Below are 5,867 nucleotides of genomic sequence, written 5' to 3' on the forward strand. Positions count from 1 at the left end.
ATGATTCATATGAAACTTTTAAATGGGTGGGAGCGGGCAAATCCACAGTGATGATTCATATGAAACTTTTAAATGGGTGGGAGCGGGCAAATCCACAGTGATGATTCATATGAAACTTTTAAATGGGTGGGAGTGGGCAATGCGCTTGCACGTTTTTCATACATGACAATCAAAAAACAATGCTATAATGCCTTGTACACTACCCCCCACTTATGTCATTTGATGTTATATTAAAAAATGTTATCATGACCACCGGAAGTAATGTGAGAATTAACCAATCAAAAGTCATTATCATACTCTCTCTCTCTCTCTAACTCTCTCTGAATATCTTAACATCTTACAACATTTGCACACGTTTTCCTATATAAATCAAATGTTGTTAAAAATGACATGACATCCTTGGCAAATTTTGGGTATGATAAGATGTCTTAACATGTTGTCATACCCCAATAGCCTTCAGGGTTTTCAAGGTTGAAACTTGAAGCAACCCTCCAATACCAAACCATAGGGACCATATCTATAATTTACTCAAACTATAATTATGAGATTTTTAATTATTATCTGATTATTTTATTATAGGGAACGGAAGGGATGATTCAAGGGAAAGGTACAAAATTAAGTAATTTGTGCCTCACTGATTCACATAATCACTTCAAGTTCTATACTTGAGAAAGCTATTTTCGCACCTATAGATTATCGATGTTTTGGAGTTGGCGAATTTGAATTCTATACTTTTGTATTACGGAGCAAGAACAATTCAGTGCTATGGTTGCGAGTTGCGACTCCATCTCTTTTTTGAACAAGTCAGATGCCACTGAAAAAAACGTCAATTGACCATGTCACATATGAATATAGTAATGTTAGCTGGGTCTTGGCTAGACGTTTCCGAAGGTTCTATAAAAATACGAAAGACGGCTTCATTTCTTTGAAGTTTTCTTGTCACCACCTCACCTGTCCAGATTAAAAAGATAAAAAACTCTTATTCTAATCTCACCAGCTAACCCAAGAACAATTCATCTCAATAAATAAATAACGAAATAAATAAAACATTACCCTTTTTGAATAATCCTTTCTGGTAGTTGGTTTAGTTGAGAAGGCTTCCTCTCTCACTATTTATTTAATTGTCAAAAACAACAAATCCTACAAGATTTTCCTTGCAAATTTCCAAAGTCATGGCGTTCTCCAGGAGCCATGTAATTACATACTTCCTTCTGGTTTTGATCCCTTACGCAGCTTCAATAACCTTTAATTTGCCAGATATCGGTCCAGAGAATCAGAACCTTGACTTAAGAACAGAAGGCGATGGAGCTTATATCTCCGACACCGGAATTCAGGTGACCCCAGATGGAATTGGTTCCGATCGGAGCGAGAAAGCCGGCCGGGCCATATACCTGACACCATTCCATCTCTGGGACAACAAATCTAACGAGCTGGCAAGCTTCTCTACCAATTTCACCTTCGTGATAGATTCAAACAGGGCCACAGCCTACGGTGATGGCCTCACCTTCTTCCTCGCACAAAATAACTCAGTCATATGTCGTGGTGGTGGCATGGGGCTTCCCATCAATGGCACAACCGTTGTTGTCACAAACCCGTTTGTTGCAGTGGAGTTTGATACTTTTTCCAATGTTTGGGATCCAGTAGACTCTAATAATGCTTCAATAGGTGATCATGTAGGTATCAGTATTAGTTCTGTTATTTCTGTTTCGCATCAGAAATGGTTCAGTAATATAACTGGTGGAAGAGTCTGTCAAGCTTGGGTTACATATGATTCTGTTTCGAATAATCTTAGTGTTTCCTTTACTGGTTTTCAAAATAATACAATCATACGTCAAGTAGGCCTTGTGTACACAGTTGATCTCAGGAAGGTGTTGCCAGAATGGGTTATTTTTGGGTTTTCAGCAGCAACCGGGGCTCAATTCCAGAAAAATAATGTGAGATCTTGGAGTTTCAGTAGTTCTGATTTACAGGTTGATGAAAACAACGGGATACCTCCAGACATAGGCCCAAACCCAGTGAAAAACAGCAGCAGGGTGGGATTAGTAGTTGGAGTATCGGTTGGAGTTACTTTTTTGGCTGTGCTTGGTTTTGTTTTATGGAGGTGGAAGAAGAAGAAAAGCAGGGAAGATGAACATGAAGACCAAGAATCTGGATTTGATATGGAAATGAACAATGAATTCGAAATGGGCACCGGGCCTAAAAGATTCTCTTACCAAGAATTAGCTCGATCTACCGGTGAGTTTTCAGAGAACGAGAAGCTTGGTGAAGGAGGTTTTGGTGGGGTTTATAGAGGTTTCTTGAAAGATTCCAACACGTATATTGCAGTGAAAAGGGTGTCAAAGAGTTCAAAACAGGGGATCAAGGAGTATGCATCGGAAGTAAAGATCATTAGCCGATTAAGGCATAGAAACCTAGTGCAACTCATAGGTTGGTGCCACGAAAAAAGCGAACTCCTCCTTGTTTACGAGTTTATGGAAAACGGAAGCTTAGATTCACATCTCTTTAAGGCAAAAACCTTATTGATATGGGGAACAAGGAACAAAATCGCACATGGTCTGGCTTCAGCGTTGCTATATCTACATGAAGAATGGGAGCAATGTGTATTGCATAGAGATATCAAATCGAGTAACGTGATGTTGGACTCAAATTTCAATGCCAAGCTTGGTGATTTTGGGTTAGCCAAGTTGGTTGACCATGAGAAGGGCTCACAGACCACAATGTTGGCTGGAACCTTGGGTTACATGGCTCCTGAATGTTTAGTAACCGGAAAGGCAACCAAAGAATCAGATGTGTTCAGCTTTGGAGTCGTTGCACTGGAAATAGCTTGCGGGCGAAAAACAATAGAGTACAAGGCTCCAGAGAATCAAATAAGGTTAATCCAATGGGTTTGGGAGCTCTATGGGATAGGGACACTTGTAGAAGCAGTGGATCCACGTCTAGGGTTAGATTTTGAGGAAGAAGAAATAAAGCGGTTGATGATCCTTGGGTTATGGTGTGTGCACCCTGACTCTGATTTTCGTCCATCGATGAGACAAGTGGTTCAAGTACTGAACTCTGAAGCTTCCGTACCTATACTCCCCTCAAAGATGCCAGTGGCATCTTATTTTACCCCTCCCATGTCTTCATTATATGGTGTCACTTCCATCATTCAAAACCAGTCATCAAGTGGTGTCTTTAACACAGATTCCTCAAAGCAAACTTCATCAACAGCAAGTTCTTCTTCTCCATCTGTTTCATTGTTACATTCTATACATTGACATGCATATAGCGTTGTATATTGATACAAATTAGGGATTTTGAATGCTATAGTTTGGAGTTTATTATTATTCTTGTAGGGTCATTGAAATTGTTATTGACAATTGCATAGAGCAAGAAAATCTGAAGATATGATAGAATTATATGAATTGATTACACAACATATGAAATCTACATTGGTAATCTGTAAATTGATTATATTAAAATGACATGACGACGCTAAATTCACCAAAAGCGTATCATATTTTACGGACATATCTTGCTTTAATGCAAACTCTTTTTTTTAGTCATTTTTCACACTTTATTGTCACATTAGGACTTTATACACACTAACAATCCTCCATTGTTTAGAGGTATCACACACCGTACACTCTCTCATTCTACTTAAGCGTATCATACTTTTCGGACATATCTTACTTAAGGTGTTTGTTTGGTTTTAGTTTTGCCTCTTAAATCGCTCAGAGTAATTATTTTTGTCTCTAAAGCATTCATACATAAACCTATATCAAAATCATTCAAATGCAAAGAATTTCCACCCATTACCCTAACCTCCTGATTCTCATGGACGCCTCTTAATGGACACCAACACCATCCTGCATCGCCACTCACTTCCATCCTTTTCTGCCACCAGCGCTACCGTGCTCTTTCCTTGTAGCCATCGACGCCATCAACTTCATTCCACATAACAACAATCTTCCATCCTTTTTCTTGATAAGAATCTAACTTGTGCTATTTTTTTAACGGTAATTTCTTAAGGTAATGAAAAAAGTTGTCTTTTAAGGAGCTCTAAATAAAGCATGTAGGCAGCAGGTTTGCTTCTTCCACTTGGGATTATTTTGTGATAACCAAAAACCATTGGACTCAAACAATAATATAATCTAATAAAGTATAAACTCTACCAAAAAAAAATAAATAAATAAAAAACCTATCACAAGTTGCTTAGCGCATAAACATATTAGACTAATCACAAAATCCTCTATGAACCTATACATCTTAACAAGTACCTAGTTTCTTGACTGCAAACTTGACTAAAAGCGATACAGTTTGGATGTGTGTTTGGAATTCATTATTGGACTACTGTAGCTTCAAGTCACAATAATCAATTTGTAGTGTTTGGGAGAGCCAGCATTTCCCTATGCACGAATTCGAATGAAACCAGATATGGTATTTATAAGTTTTTATAATGGATGATCAAAGTCTTTACCATAATCCACATATAGACGTCCCTTCAAAAACTTCTATGACAATACCCTTATGCTTGTAACAATGGTTACAATTTTAGAAATCATCATCAATTTTTTTATTTTATTTATACAAACAATCAAATAATACATACCTGTATTATTTGATGATTGATGAACTTCCACGTTCTCTTTATCACATCCTTCCGTAAGTTATGAATAATCTAATTTGCATCCATTATCATATCCGTTCCACCCCATCATCTTCTTTCCCATATGAATAATAACAAGATGTTACTGATAATTTCTAGAAGATGATATTTATTCTTCCACATTAGAGAGGTGGAAACTCTCCAAGGGTCACAGACCTTTTTACAAAATTCTTCTCTACCTTAACAATGAAATAAAATAACTATAAATACTCTCAAAGTTTATTTTTCCACATTCGAGAGGTGGAAGCTCTCCAAGGGTCAGAGACCTTTTACAAAATTCTTCTCTACCTTAACAATGGAATAAACTAACTCTAAATACTCTCCAAGTTTGGACCACGAGGTAGACAACATAACAAGATCAAAAAAATTATCTCCTCAATCAAAATTGGCCAACTTGTAGAGATAGTGGGAGTGACATAATTATTTAGCATATTAAACCATAAAGGACATTTCCGAGCATACTCCAAGAAGCTGATTGGTTGGTGTCACAGGTCCATGGTGGAACTTGCTTTTGGACCTATCATTCTTCTACAAATGTTAGTTAGTGGGGTTTATCACACCATCCGCCCAAACTTTCATCTTGTCCTCAATGTGAAAATCTGGCAATTGCTCTGTTATATCGGAAAAGTATTTCCAAGTAGCCTCAACATCGGGCAGTCCTTCCTAGTGGATTAGAACTTAAAGCTCATTAGTATTGCTTCCTTACCTGTTTCGAAGTCCATTGAAGGACTTAGGCTTAACCATTAACTCAAATTCAACATCTAGCTGCAATTGTATCTCTGTTACTGTTTCAGGAAATTCAAAAGCAGGGCGAAGTCGTGAAACATGAAAGGTAGGATGAATCCTTGCAGATGATGGTAACATGAGCTTGTAGGTGACTTTTTCCATCTGCTTCTCACTCTTAAATGACCCATAATATCTTGTAGCAAGCTTCTCATATCGCATTCTAGCTAAACTTTGTTTCCAGTGAGGTTTGTGGTTCAAATAAACTAATCCCCCTTCTGGTAATTCAGTCCTCTTTTGGTCAGCCTAAAATTACATCTTTTCCTGGTCTCTTAAGAGGTTCATCCAGAGATCATCAAAAATTGCATCTCTGTCTTCTAACATTTTTTCAATTGAATCGATTACAATGGATTGCCCTTCGTACCAGGTGATCGGGGGAAGTTCTCGCCCATATAAAGCCTAAAATAGGATGCATTTGGTTGATGTACGGTACGAT

General features: G+C 37.7%; 1 pseudogene; it reads left to right on the top strand.

The window, feature by feature from the left end:
• Nucleotides 1-1,081: 1,081 nt before the first annotated feature.
• LOC145074521 (L-type lectin-domain containing receptor kinase IX.1 pseudogene) lies at nt 1,082-3,510 on the top strand (annotated as a pseudogene).
• The last annotated feature ends 2,357 nt before the right edge of the window (nt 3,511-5,867 follow it).

Source organism: Lactuca serriola, chromosome 9, assembly GCF_051521515.1.
Source record: "Lactuca serriola cultivar US96UC23 chromosome 9, Lser_US96UC23_V15, whole genome shotgun sequence".
Classification (NCBI taxonomy): domain Eukaryota; kingdom Viridiplantae; phylum Streptophyta; class Magnoliopsida; order Asterales; family Asteraceae; genus Lactuca; species Lactuca serriola.